At 46.1% G+C, this 15,529-nt stretch overlaps 1 long non-coding RNA gene across 1 annotated transcript; it reads right to left on the bottom strand.

Annotated features, from left to right (window-relative positions):
* Positions 5,872 to 13,949, bottom strand: LOC110257847. The gene is made up of 3 exons (XR_002340855.1): positions 13,560 to 13,949; positions 10,210 to 10,323; positions 5,872 to 6,339 (listed from the first exon to the last, which is right to left on the bottom strand). It is a non-coding gene; the product is annotated as an uncharacterized LOC110257847 (long non-coding RNA).

Raw genomic sequence — 15,529 nt, 5'->3', positions numbered from 1 at the left:
GGGCTGGAAGGAAGCGTTCACAGACAAGGACGACGGTGTTATGCGGGAGGTAGCCGGTCTTGCTAAGTTGTGCTGTTATCACACTGGTGTACTTTGTGTCTACATCATTTTAGCTCTTGGGATCTAGTCTCTTTTGAGTTACAATTATGTCACATCTAAATTATGACATAAATGAACTTATCTGTGAAACAGAAGCAGACCCACAGACTGGGGTTGTTGGTCTTTGTTTTCGTTTTTGTTTTATGGCTGCACCAGAGGAATATGGAAGTTCCAAGGCACAGCGCAACCTGCGCCAGATATTTTAACCCACTGCACCACAGCAGGAACCCCTACAATTCTGGTTTTTTGGTCCCTTATTTTATTTGCTTTTTAGTGTGAAATGTATGCAGAGTAAAGCCCTGCTCGCCACTGTCAAGGGGAACCAAGGCAGAGGCAAATGTCCCCGGAGGGCCAACAGTTTTTCCGAGGAAAGCAGGACAGTGTTGAGTGTGGAAATCAGGTGAGAGAACCCCAGAGGGAAGAAGCAACTCGGGGTGAACAGATTTGGGGGTGCCTGGTCCACCAGGCAACTCCTCTAGAGATCTGCTTTCTGGGGCTCAAACCACAGAAGTGTGGGGCTTTGTTGAAGAGAAGCTAGGTCCTTTCCTTGTGTAGATGACATTACCACCAAAAGTCATGGAGAAGAAAGAAACTTTTTGGAGGAAGCATCTAGAATGCTCTACAGTGTAAGCGCAGAGAAGGTCTATTTTCAACCCTATGCCCTGAAGAACAGGACCTGTGCCTCTGCCCACTTCGTATAGTATTTGGCACCAAGCGACCATAGGTGGGGGCTTCCTAAAAGCCAAAAGCCATCAAAGACAACAGGTGGTCACTGTCTTCTTCTTAAGTTTCACCTGGAATGTGGGTTCTTTTTTAATTTTCTTTTTAGGGCCACACCTGCAGCATATGGAGGCTCCCAGGCTAGGGGTCGAATCGGAGCTGCAGCTACCAGCCTACACCACAGCCACAGCAACTTGGGATCTGAGTTGCATCTGTGACCTGTGCTGCAATTTGTGGCAATGCCGGATGACCAGATGCTTAACCCACTGAGCCACAACAGAAACTCCTGGGATGTGGGTTCTTTGTCAGCCAAAGTTCATGCTCGGAGTACATAGACTCAGAGTTGGCCCAGCCTCCCGCCATAGCAAAGTTACACAGCCCTGGTACCATCCTGCTTAAAGGCAAAGGCATTGGGTTTAAACAATGGCATGAAAGCTCACCTCTGCATGGCTCCAGTCATGGCGGGGGGGGGGGGGGTCCTATGGAAGCCTGTCCCTGGGCTAGCGATGCATTAAAAAGAACAGGGCATGGGCTCTGCTCTCAGGAGCTCTTGCTTGTGGAGGGTGGAGAAAGACCTAAATACACAAGGAAAATACTCATCCAAGACATAAGGAGCATGCAACACCAAGGAAAGTAGATGCTGGGATGTTTTTTCCCCTCTTTGGCAGCCAGCATTTGAACCCCTCCAGGACACTGAGCCAACAGTATCGTCTAGAGAACTGGAATGTTTCTGTGGCCCATTAGCCAGAGGTGGGGCCTAATGAGGGTCCGAAGTGAAATAGAATTTGAGCTGAGTTGACCTAGTGGTAAGCCCAGTGGAAGCTCAGGTCCACCTGTGTTTAGTTCTTCTAAATCCTGAGCGTATGCTCAGCCATGAGCTAAATACCAACTGTGCTCCCAGTCCATGGGAGGAGGGGAGCGGAAGGCTCCAGAGACTTCCCTCCATAGCAAGAAAGGCAATTATGAGCAACACCATGAACCCAGGGGAACGGTTACTGATTGGAAGGCACCACTGAAGGCCTGAAAGATGCAGGATGGGCATTTCCATCCATCTCCACTGACCTCTGCCTCAGAAACAGTAAAGAGAGATGGGTTGTCCAAGTCAGAGGGTGACGCCGATTGAGGCTGCGGCTCTGGATGCAGTCTCTTCACTGGGAAAAATCCAGATTCTACAGCAGCACTTTCATGTAGCTGCCCATGACCTCTAGCACCATCATGGTACCCTGGACACTGCTTCCTGTGCTATATCTGAGCTACATTTGTCTAAGGACACAGTTGCAACATCAGTGAGCACACCAAGAACTGCTCTTCATTCTTCCTTGAAGAGCCACGTTGTAATCTGGCCTCATCTCCTAGCCTGAAAAACCACTATTGGCATTTCTCACAGCTCAGGTCCGCTAGCAACAATTTTGCTCAGTTCTTCCTTCTTTTCTTCCTTTCTTCCTTCTTTTCTTTTCTTTTCTTTCTTTCTTTCTTTCTCTTTCTTTCTTTCTCTTTCTTTCTTTCTTTCTTTCTTGCTTGCTTGCTTTCTTGCTTGCTTGCTTGCTTCCTTCCTTCCTACCTTCCTTCCTTCCTTCCTTCCTTTCTTTCTTTCTTTCCTTTCTTTCTCAGGCTGTACCTGCGGCACATGGAGGTTCCCAGGCTAGGGGTTGACAAAGAGCTACACCTGCCGGCCTACACCACAGCCACAGCAACACAGCATCCAAGCTGCATCTGCGAACTACACCATCACTCATGGCAACGCCAGACCCTTAACCCACTGAACAAGGCCAGGGATCGAACCCACATCCTCATGGATACTAGTCAGGCTCGTTTCCACAGAGACACAATGGGGACTCCTCACTCAGTTCTTCTGCCAACAATTCTTGTTCTTCTTAATTTGTTAACATGACCCCGGGTCTTTTTTTTTTTTTTTTTTTTTTTTTGTCATTGTAGTTATTTCTGCTAAAATCAGTGCCAATCTTTCCTTACATAAATTTAAGTTTTAAAAACCGAGTCACTTCAAAGAAAAATATTTAGCAAAGAAAATTTTAGGTAGGACAGGGACGTGGTACAAACCTCAAGGTCGTATGGAATGCCTGATATTTGGGAAACACATTATTATCTGTCAAGTGTTCCGAATGGAGGAACAGGGCTGTCCAGGGACAGGAAGCCTGAGTGACAGCTGCAGAGTTCCAGGCAAGTTGACCCTCTGGTCTGGGTGACCCCACAGAGGTGCAGGTCTAGAAACCAGAATTGTAGAAGTGATGGGCTCTTAGAAGACATGGCCAATCCTTTCGCTTTATGGAGGAAAAAGTATCTTAAGTGACTCTGCCCAACGTCACAAAGTTAACAATTACTGCCATTAGAACCAGGGCCTCCTGCCAGTTTGCCCCTGGCCATCCCCTCTCTAGAGCCTAACTCTTAAGCTCCTGTCCAGCCTTCCAGACAAAGATTTGTCACGACTGCATGTGTCACGGCTAGCATACCAACCCCGGCACCAGGTGAGTGATGGAATTTCCAGCCTGGAGATAAGACCAGGAGCCAGCATGTCCAGTGTCTGTATGGGGCTGTAACATAGAGGAAGCAGAAAGTGGAAAGAAATGTGTGTTGTTTGTGAGCTGAAAACATTCATCAGCCCTGAGACAATGACTTGTTTTGAAAGAATGAGCTTGTAGGTTCCATTAGCCCAAAGTAGATTACTTTTTTTTTTCCTTTTAGGGCCACACTTGCAGCATGTGGAAGTTTCCGGGCTAAGGATCGAATCAGAGCTGCAGCTGCAGGCCTACACCATAGCCACAGCAATGGCAGATCCGAGCCACATTTGCAACCTACGATGCAGCTCAAGGCAACACCGTATCCCTAACCTGCCGAACGAGGCCAGGGATCAAACCCACATCTTCATGGATACTAGGCAGGTTCTTAACCCGTTGAGCCACAATGGGAAGCTCCAAAGAGTACTTTTAACAGGAATTAGCTAAAAACCGTGTACATAGATTTCTTTCCTTTTTTAAGGTGCATGATTTTTATGATGTCACATTTGTCTATCTGATGATTCACTTCTTATGGCAAATAAAGGCCAAAAAAAAAAGAAAGAGGGGAAATTGGTTGATGGGACAGATTCTCATGTACTCTAATCTAAGAGTCAAAACAGATGTGAGACCAGTGAACTCAACATCATTAAATATTTCCGTCTCTGAAATGGACAAACAAATGGTGACCCGGACACACCATACAGAGAGAATGCAGCGGAAGACCTTGCCAGCGGGGAACGACTGTGCCCAGCTCAGCTCTGGGAGATCCAGGCTGGGACGACCTTTGCCATTTTGAGGTCAGGCAGACTGGATCAGACTACCTGCGGCTTACTGTGAATAAGCTGTGCCCGACAGATCACGTCCTCCAAGCCCGTGGCTGCTGTGGGTCAGACATCAGCCTCCACGGCTGCTGGAGGGAGGTGTTGCTATTTCCCCCATTTTAATGCAGGATCCAAATGAGCAGAACACACTCATTAGTCATGGGCAGAGACCAGTATATGCTGGCACCTATCATTTGGCAGCTTCCGCACCAGGAACTAGAAGGCACCATCTTCCATAAGTAAAATAATGGGTCATTAGTCCCTGGCAAGTGAATTCACCAGAATTCACAATTGGGTAATTGTGTTTATTGCAAGGATACCATGACTCACTATCCGAAAGAAAGCAAGCTCAGCCTTCCTCGTGGTTTCCACTGAGCGGGTCGTTGACTACAAGGTCCAGTGAAGAGGCTGGTTCCCTTTTTATCATCTGTGGGTGCGTCTCACTTTACGCAGCAGGTAGAGTCCAGGAAAATCATGCGCGTGTTACATTTCTGAATGTGGAGGCCTCTTTTAAACCCCCAAAGAGAGTGAACAACTTGAATGAAAAGTGCGATGAGTGACTGTCCACTTTATTGCCAAGTTCTAATTCTTTCACGTGGCTCAGAGTAATGTTTCAAAGATAACTCCCATTTCTAGCAGGTGGCCTCACATTTTTAGAAAGGCAGAAAAAATGAAAATCGAAATAAAGGCATTCATTTTCATTCATTCATTTCCTTTTCCTTTTTTTTTTTTTTTTTTTTTGGCCGCACCTGCAGCCTGTGGAAGTTCCCAGGCCACAGAATGAACCCAAGCCACTGCAGTGACAATGCCAGATCCTTACAGAGCCTTAATCGGCTGTGTCACAAGAGAACTCCCATTCATTCATTTTTTTTTTGTCTTTTTGTCTTTTTAGGGCCGCACCCGTGGCATGTGGAGGTTCCCAGGCTAGGAGTATAATCAGAGCTACAGCTGCCAGCCTACACCACAGTCACAGCAATGCCAGATCCAAGCTGCGTCTGCGACCTACACCACAGCTCACGGATCTTTAACCCACTGTGGGAGGCCAGGGATCAAACCTGCAACCTCATGGCTCGTAGTCAGATTCATTCCACTGCACCATGATGGGAACTCCCATTCATTCACTTTTAATCTTGTATAAACATGAAGACTCTATTGCAAGAACATATGACAAGCCACAACCTATTTTTTTTTTTTTTAGTTTTGCAATTAAAAAAAAAATTCTTTTCTAAGGTAAACACTGTGCTATCTGGGCAAGCAGAAGGGCAGAAGTTAGTAAAACCTTCCAATTAACTGTGCATTAAAATTCCCTCTGTGTGTTTGCAAAGAACTAGGCTCTCCAGAGGGCTCTGGGGCCTGGGGCAAGTCACATGAGATAACCCAGTCCTCTAGTCCTGAAATATATTTCCTCAGGAGAAATCAGGTTAAAACGAACCTCCAAGCCCCCTCCGATCAAGAGAAAGCTGAGCTTAAATGTCAGGATCAGAAGGAGATAAAATTGTGATTAAAATAAAAGAAGTCATTGAAGATAGGAAGAGTCACAAAGCGCAGTATTCAGTCATCTGTTTACAAATGATTATTATGCCTCTCCTGACTGTGCCAGAGGATGGGGCTTCAGCAAATGCCGCACATTTCAACAATTTCACAAACGGAAATGGACGCGCACTTGAGATGTGAACAGATCTCTAATTAAGCACTAAAAATCCTGGGGGGGGGGTTCATGGAGGGCTTCAGAAAGGTGAGCATCCAAATGTTATTTCTAAAATATTCATATCCTTTTAAAAAGGAAAATAAAAATGGGACTATGCATACACATACATGGACAGATAGACTTCTGAAGCTGTAACCAAGTCCTTGGCTCAGTCTGACTTCGGATTTGCTGTTCTGAAGTCACACTGGGCTCTCCCCACCATCCTTGGATCATGAATCAGCAGCAACTCGTAACGATATCATGTCTCCACTTTTCTGTCCTGTGTTCACAACCCCTGCGGGTTCTAAGTTCGGGGAGAGAAAAGCAAGCTAAAGGGAAGGGGGCAGTTCACGGACACGTCCTTCTGTGGTGCCAATCAAGCATGGTCTTCTCCCTTCCAGTTACCCACCTCTTTAACTGGGACTGGAGATAAGACATTAGGCGGGTAGCTTCTTCCAGCTGCATCAGGAGACAGTTTCTTTTTTCCTGAAGGAGAATCCTGCGGGTAAGAAACCAATCCGTTGGTCGATTTCAAAGATAACAAGCCTATTTTCCTAAGAAGAAATTCAGCTATAAACTCCCCCGAACTGATTTAGGCTCGAGTGACTAAATTCTAAAAAGCACATCTAAGTCATAAGGAACAAAGTAACAGACTGTTTTCACTTTGCTTAAAAAAATGTGCCAGCCCCCTAAACAGTGCCTGATACATCACAGAAGCTCACCCCTTGGATGGGTGGTTGAGTGGATAGATGGATGGATGGGTGGGTGGTGAGTGGGTGGAAGAAAGGAAGGAATCAAGGAAATCCTGAGTACAATATCCTGGGTCCTTGCAGAAGTTCTGATCAGCTCCCTAAAACATAGTAGCCGGATGTTATCACACAACCTTCCAGCACATTCTTTAGAGTCTGTGGTAACTAACAATATTAAAATGGATATAGTTCTCTTTCCATGGCATGGTTCATCTCTTCTCAGCCAATCCTTTTATTATCTTCACCAAGTCCCAGGTTAAGGAACCCCTCTTGCTGTGTTACAAATGGAAGTCCGTGGAACAGGCTCTCCCTGGCTACGGAAGTAAAGATAACGATATCCAACGTGCGAGGCAAACCAGGTAAGCAACAGCGCTTGCGCATCTTGTCCCCATCAGACACCTCTGCTTTCTCTAGTTCAGGGCCATCTCTGCTGTCATTGCACCTGGAGGTCACCCCGCTGTCTATAGCGAGCGCTACATCATGACTCAAGAACAGGGCCCTCAGAGCAATAAGGAAAGTGTTTCAAATGCATGCTGATGGATCTTTATCCTCAGAGAGTGGTTTCTGGCCTAATGATAAGGAACTTTTTTCTTTTTCTATGGAGTGGCATCCGAACTCTTTTTTGCAGCACGGAGGGACGTGTCGTATTGATTGACCACAACAGTCTAGATGCACTGAAGCTTTCTCCATTGAGCGCTTCCTCTGACCTCTGGGTGAGACATCAGGGGTAAGGCAAGGGTTCCTCCTTCTCACGCCCTCATCCTCCGAAAGGATGAGGTCCTCTCCCAAGCCCACCATTAACTCAGTCAATAAACCTTGAAAGCAAAAGCACTATTCCATGCCCAGACAAGGACCGCTGCGAAAGCGCACCGCTTAAGAGAGGGAACAGAGAGGTGGGGGAGGATTACTTTCATTCAAAAAGCTTCTGTGAAAGAAATACTCGCCGAGACTCAAGTATGAGCACGGGAAAGTGGCCAGTGTACGCCCCCCCGACCATAGCAGCCTTGATCGGACCTCTTTCAAAGTCGTATTTCCACCCCCATAACTTACAACACAACCATAAACAATCCCACGGGAGATTTCACAAGACTTTCTTCAACCACTCAGAACCTCACATCCAGGGTCTCTCCTGTTTTAGTTACCTATTGCTGTGGAATACGCCACGCCGAACTTTGTGGCTAAAGCCAGCAATGATTTATTTATTTTTCCCATGAATCTGTAAGTTGAGTGGGCTCAGTGGGTGGTTCTTCTGGCCTGGGCTGGAGTCACTCACGCAGCTGTATTCAGCAGGCATCAGAGCTGAATGGAAAGGTCGAGAAGCCTTTACCCGCTGCTGGTGCCTAAGCCGGAGCTCCACGTGGTTGCCTTGGGCTTTCTCACAGCATGGGGGTCCCAAGAGAGTCAGACCTCGAATGACAGCTGGCTTCCCAGACGGAGGGCGTTAAAGCAGCCATTCCTTTTAAAGCCCAGGCTCAGAAGTCCTAGAATGTCATATCCGTGATATCCCATGGGGCAAAGCAAGTTACAAGGCCACGGTTCAGATACCAGGAGAGAGGATACAGAGCAGCATGTGTGTACAGGGAGGAGAGGAATTGATGGTGCCCATCTTCAGAGACGTTCTCCCCACTTTTTTTTTCTTTTTATGTCTGCACCCGTGGCTCAGGGACATTGCCAGGCTAGGGATCGAATCGGAGCTGCAGCTGCCGGCCTACGCCACAGCCACAGCAACATGGGATCCTTGCCGTGTCTGTGACCTACACCACAGCTCACAGCAATCACAGCAACGCCGGATCCTTAACCCGCTGAGCAAGGCCAGGGATCGAACACACATCCTCATGGATAAAAGTCAGCTTCGTTACCGCTGAGTCACAACGGTAACTCCATCCCCCACTTTCTAAGAGGAAATAAATTATTCCCCCTTTTGGCTAAGGTTATCAAGTTATACCATTAATGGTAAATTTCGATACTGTATAATGGTGACAAAAGAAAGGTTAAAAACTTGTTATCATGTTGTCAGGGAAGAGGAACTAATCAACACTAACTTTGGAAGATGCACTGAGAAATCTCCACAAACATGGAACCCCTTTGTGCTTGCTAATCCTCAACCCCCCGAGCTTAAGCAGAGGTGTTTAGGGCACCTGAAGGGCTTCGTACAGTGCACATTTCTTAGGGAAGAATAAACCATGGCTGGCTAAGAGGTTTGGATTAGTCAGGTAGGTTAACCACTGCAGCAAACAACTCCCAGATCTCAGATCTCAGTGGTCTGACATTAATTTAAAGGTTTAATCCTCATGCGTATCACAGTTCAGTGCAGCCCATCGGCTCTGCTCCACACAGTTATTCTAGAACCCTCAGGGAAAGAGAAAGTAAGGAAAATAATGAGGAAACTGTTGATGGGCCGTGCCTCGAGTTGGCTTATAACACTTCATCCAGCTACAAGGAATCCTGAGGAATGTTGTCAAGCTTGTGCCCTAGAAAGAAAATAATCTGGAGATCAACTAGTCAGTTTCTGCCACAAACTCTTACTAACCTGTCCCTACCTCTCAAAAGTGTCAATACCCTCTGTTACTGAAACAAATAATAATAAATGCTTAATTTGTATTTAACGCCTGATAGCAGCCATTTGCGAAGAATCGGATACACGACACAATTCCGAAGAAATATCTATCTTGGTATAGCCCATGATGGAAAAAATATAAAATAGAATGTATGTATGTGTATGATTTGGTCACTTTGCTATACAGTAGAAATTGGCACAACATTAAAATCAACTATACTCTAATAACAAATGTTTAAAAAAGAAATTTCTAACAATTGTCCTAGGAAGAGCTTTAGAGGCTCTAAGCTCTAAGAGATATGACAGAAACTCTACCCACCTCCAACCCTCTTTCCCAATGTCAACCTAAATAAAAATACTTGAGCCCCAAAGAATAAATGGGAGGAACTCCAAGTTTCAGATTTTCCTCTGATTATTAGTTCACTATTGTTTCAAAATATCTGATCTCTCCCCACCCCTGAATAGTGTGTGTGTGTGTGTGTGTCACTAGTATCCCAAGAACATCATTGCCTACCTATCAGGTAATCACATCTAGCCCAGTACTTAAAGAATGAATGCCAAAAGAGAGAGAATATAGACGATGTTGGTAAATGCATGATTTTCCATAGTCCCCGCCACCCTGCCCCACGGGGGACACTCCTCCACACTACTTTCAAGCCTACTCTGACCCATCTGGTAAATAATGATATTTCTCAAGAGGCTGTATTTTGTAGTTCTGCACTGACAAACTACATAATTTCTGAGGTCCTGGGTACTTTGGAAGAAGAGACTCATTGGAACAGAAAACCTGGGTTCGTATTTGCTTGTTTGTTTTTATTTACTTGTTCAGTTTGAGTCCTAAAGGAGTCAAGACAGAAGGCTTATCTACCTAGCCTCTTCTGATACTGAGGTAGTTGAGGCTGAGAGTTCCATACTTTTTAACATATGTGGGTTGGTTCCCAGAGAAGACAGTGTGTATGTTTATAAGAGTGTGGAAATTAAGGTTAGTCAGTATAAGACTGGCTATGCAACAGCGATAAATATCTCAAAGGCTGAGCACAACGTAAGTTTACTTCTCACTTACGTGAAGTCCAATGCAAGTTGGCCAGAGCTCGTCTCCATCTGGTGACTCAGGGATCCAAGCTTCTTCCATCTGGTAATGCCGCCCTCACAATATGTGATATCCCAGGTTGCCATGCTTGGGAAAGAGAAGGATGTGCCACTTATGGGCCAACTCTTCACTTCCCTGGCCATAGGTGACACATGTCATTTCCACCCCTAGTTTACTCACTCAAAGTTGTCAGAAGGCCCCCACTTAACTTCCCAAAAGGCTACAAAAAATAGGGGAGCACACTGTAAGTCTGATAACTAACCATCTTCACCTCAGAAGAGAAATAAAATTACTTTTAGAAAGTTAAACGGGGGAGTTCTCTTGTGGCGCACTGGGTTAAGGATCCAACATTGTCACTAAAGTGGCTCAGGTCACTGTTGTGGCACGGGTTTGATCCTGGCCTGGGAACTACTACATCCCTTGGACATGGCCAAGAAAAGAGAAAAAGAAAGGAAAAAAGAAAGTTAAAGGGACAACAGTCACATATCATGGATATAATTAGGAATCAGGAGCATGTGTGTAAATGGGTGACTGAGGGCCAGGGCGATATCCAGAACCCCATAAAGACCTTGCAGCTCCGGAAAATCAGTGGCTAATCTGGAGATTAACAGGCATGGGGCTTCCAGCCGCTGGCAGTGTATCAACTTTTCCTTCGCCCAGGAAAGAAGGCATTCCTAAACTGACACTTTGTCAAGAAGGCAAGGTGCTACCAGATTCTCATTTCGACTCAAATATAATTTAGAGATACTGCAGAAAGGGAAGAGAATTGCAGATACAGATCTAAGATTCCTAAAATAGTGCTTCCTCTTCCAAAAGTGTGACTCGGTAGCTTGATAATCTTATGAGACAAAAGGGAAAGCCTCCCAATGAAAAGAGTAAATCACAAGCAGAAAACACCAATTCTCACCATCTCTGCCCCAAATGAAACAGAATCACTGGGTCATGCCAGCTGAGCTTAGTATCAGCACTCTCAGTTCCAACATTTGAAAGATAAAGAAAATCTCACCTTGGAGTTCCCGTTGTGGCACAGTGGTAGTGAACCTGACTGGTACCCACGAGGACAGGGGTTTGATCCCTGGCCTCGCTCAGTGGGTTAAGGATCTGGTGTTGCCATGAGCTGTGGTGTAGGTTGCAGAATGGCTCAGATCCTGCATTGTTGTGGCTGTGGCATAGACTGGCAGCTGCAGCTCTGATCTGACCCCTAGCCTTGGAACTTCCATATGCTGTGGGTGCAGCACCCCACCCCCCAAAAAAAAGCAAAAAAGAAAGAAAGAAAATCTCACATACAGGGCTGAAAAACCCAATGTGATTAATATGCAATTATTACTTGATACCGTCCCGGAAAAAGAAATGATAGAAAAACTCTCCTGTGTTTGTTTACCTCTTTGTGTTTTGAGATGTCTATCCAACTTTCAAAAGCCAATGAGATAATTGGGTCTAGTAAGAAGTTGTCCCTGAGCCTGGTAAGATCATAATTACACCAGCGTCAATTTAGGCAGCTCTAGAAGGTAACTGTAAACTATTCCATTGTGTTATATGCATTTTTTAAAAAAGTCTATTTTTTGGCCTCGCCTGCAGCATGCAAAGTTCCCAGGGCCAAGGATCAAACCCGCACCACAGCAGCAACCCAAGCTGCTGCAACGACAACACCAGATCCTTAATCCACTGAGCCACCAGGGAACTCCTGAAAGGCTATTTTTTTCAGCTAAGATGATACTGGTCTATCTGTAGACTAGAAAAAGGTGCATAATAGAAGCAAAATATGGTAGTGTTTATCCAGGAGGGGTTACTGGTCACTGAATCTGAAAAACATAAATGCTCTCATTCTTAGAGATAAATACTACTGAGAAACTTTGGTGGTTTATCAAGAGTCACTATGACCTGGATGGAGTAGCCTTGGGACCATCTACCGGCCTTCATCCTAAGTCCCTGCTATCCACCTAGTCTTCTCATTTCTAAACCACATCTCCAGATGCCTAGACACCAAGACAGAAATACTCCAGCCCAGCACACAGTTAGAGCTTGCATTTGTGTTCTGTGTTATCCCTCAGGCTCTTAGGTGATTGGCTAGTTTGAGTCACCTCCCAAGACCCCAGTGCCACTGACAGTATTGATAAAATAGACTCTCTGTTCTGGAAAACCCAGAACACAGTGAGCCCCTGTTTTGCCTAAACTGTCAGCCCATCACTCCATCTCATCTCATCTCATCTCATCTCATGTCTTGAGCTGCACCAGCGAAGACTCCTCCCCTGGACGCAACCACATTCTCTCCTGGCCACTGGGACTCAGTACAACAAAGTCACTCACCTTTGTTGTGGTTTATGGTTTAACCGGAATGGATGCAAAAGGAGCTCCATTCTTTAAACTACAAAGTAGCAATTATATAATCCTTCATTTGTTAAATTTATCCAGCTACATACAGGCTTGTAACAGCATTGCCCTTAAATCTGCCCCTTAGGGCCATGGGGAAAGTTTTATGACACTGCCAGTGATGCCTTACGGGATTTCCATGATGAAGGTACCACAGAAAACCATGGTTATTGGTTTTCCTATCGAAGCTCAGTGATTAGAAGTCAGAATGGTGAACCTGACCTTCTGTTTTGTTCCTTTGAATGCAGGTCATGAGACGTCACTATGGCAATGTGTTATGATTCTTGTACATTCAGAAAAAGAAGGGCTTCGTTCATTTTTGTTTGCCTGCCAGCAAAAATAACAGTAATTGCAGCTCAGTTTCTTCAGACCATATGACTTGGAATTCATGCCTGTGACTTGGCTGGCTTCCGAGGGCCATTTATAGACCCATAATTGTATGTGCCACCTTCCCATAAAATTCACTCCCAGTTTGTAAACCCGAGGCCAATGACGTGCAAACCAGGTGTTTGGAGACGTATTAGACAGAGTGGCCTCAGAGAAAGGATGAGTCTGGGTAATAAGCTACTTTGCTAGTCTTCCTCGGACCTCGGCTTTGCAATTTAGCAAGGGTAAAGCCAATCCCCAAACAAAAGAACTCCATCCCTGGAGGTCCCATCGTGGCACAGCGGAAACGAATCTGGCTAGGAACCATGAGGTTGAGAGTTCGATCTCTGGCCTTTCTCGGTGGGTTAAGAATCCATTGTTGCTGTGGCTGTGGTGTAGGCCAGCAGCAACAGCTCCAATTGGATCCCTAGGCTGGGAACCTCCATATGCCGTGGGTGTGGCCCTAAAAAAGACAAAAAAAAAAAAAAAAAAGAAGAAGAAGAAGAAAGAAAGAAAGAAAAAAGAAATACCAATAAGGCAGCAATTGGAAGCCCGTTTGGTACCCATTCAAAGTCTGGGGTTCTCACCTCGCACTTCCCTCTTCCTCCTTTGAGGCCCCTTCTTCCCTGGGTGAACATGGGTTAGTTCTTCAGCTGCCCGTGTGTTACTTGAGTTCTCCAGGAAGCAGGCACGGACATGGACTTGGGAATGCAAAAGATGCGTCAGAGAGGAACACCTGAGGGGAAAGGGGGGAGAAGGAGAGATGGGCAGAAGGCACCAGACTTTGACATTAACCTGCCAATTTCTCCATCAACCCAAAAGGGAACTCCAGAGCCAGCATCACCCTTAAAGGAGCCAGCATTGGGAAGAAATGGCTAAGGTCTTGGTAGCATTGCCTTTTTCTTCAGGCCCTGAACAGAGGACCACGACCCCGGCTCCGAAGCAGAGGCAGTTGGCCAAGCATACTTCCCGCAGCTCAGCAGTCTTTTCTTTTCCTTTTCTTTTTATGGATGCCCCTGCGGTATATGGAAGTTCCAGGGCTAGGGGTCGAATCAGAGCTGCAGCTGAGGCCTATACCACAGCCACAGCCACAGCCATGCAACCTACACCACAGCTCACGGCAATGCCAGATCCTTAACCCACTGAGTGAGGCCAGGAATTGAACCCGCATCCTCAAAGAGACAATATCAAGACCTTAACCCACTGAGCTACAACAGGAACTCTGCCAGCCTTTCCCTGAAGCTTGAAGGAAGATCTGAGCAGTGCATCTTCGCATCTGCCAGAGCCAACAGCTCTGCACTGGGAAACACGCCACATCCAACTCCATGTAATTCTAGCCGCGCAAAGAGTTGAGATCCTTTGCTTTCCTGGTCACAGGGATGAGCACATGCCCCAGGGAAGGATGATCAGAATCAGCTTTGAACATTAGGCAGAAGGTGGTGAGGGTCTTTCTCGGGAGCGTCCTGCCACCATGTGGATAAGCCTGTCTGAGGATCAGATGAAACACAGCCAAGAGATAGAACAAGAGATGGGGAGATGAGGACACACTAATGGTGAGGGACATCCCTGTAGGAGCTACTTCCCATTTCCCTGGCCTCTGCCCTTGTTCCAGCCACTGCTGTCAACAGCATGCAGGCTTCGGTCAGCCTCATGCAGGTATAGCCTCATGGTGTGTGTTGCCCTAGGACTTCTCAGTGGCTGCAGCAAGTTCACCTTCTACCCGTAGGTTTCTCTCTGGTAGGACACCCATGCAACCTCCTCACCACATGCCGTCCTTCAGTGTGTGTGGCATCAATGCCCACGGGCCACAGTTGATAAATGGGGGACAAAGCCCACGACCCAATGCTTTCCCCTTCTGTCTCCACCAAGAACAGTCCTGAGATGCCCTGGAAGGCTCTCCTGAAGATCTCACAGCTCGAGCTCCAGTTTCCCACACTGCCAGGCAACTCATACGAGCATCTTCTGGTTAGGTCTTTCACCTTTCCTTTCCAATGCTGCTCCCAGATAAACTACTGGGACACAAGCCTTTGTCTTGGGTTCTTTTGTGGAGTAACCCAGTCTGTGACAGATAACACTATGAGCACCTGGATTCAGCTGTTCCTGAAACCATTGTCTTAGACTTCTCAATTCCTTGAGTCGATGAAATTACAGTTTCTTTTTTCTTTTTCTTTCTTGGATGTGTGTGTGTGTGTGTGTGTGTGTGTGTGTGTGTGTGTGTGTGTGTTTAAGCTAGTTTGAGTTGAGTCTTTGTAATTTGCAGCCAAAAGAGAACTTATCCCCACAACCCTATTATCCTCTTCTAAGTTGCTCATCACTGCCATTACATCACCAACATGTCCACATTCCCAACACCTCTCTACCCTCCCAGACAGCTCCAGGAAGATGAAGTGTTACCAGTAATCCCTTCCCATCCATCTCTTCCCACAAACAACCAGATGGCAAACCTTGCTGCCTTTCAGTGTTGTGCACCTAAAGTGTGTCTCTTATAGAAAAGGGAACCCGATTGTAATAGATGCAAACTATTACACTTGTAATGGATAAGCAATGAGATCTTACT

This window comes from Sus scrofa, chromosome X, assembly GCF_000003025.6.
Source record: "Sus scrofa isolate TJ Tabasco breed Duroc chromosome X, Sscrofa11.1, whole genome shotgun sequence".
In the NCBI taxonomy this organism is placed as follows: domain Eukaryota; kingdom Metazoa; phylum Chordata; class Mammalia; order Artiodactyla; family Suidae; genus Sus; species Sus scrofa.
Note: the sequence above shows the minus strand (reverse complement) of the source record. Positions and strands in the feature narration are given on the sequence as shown.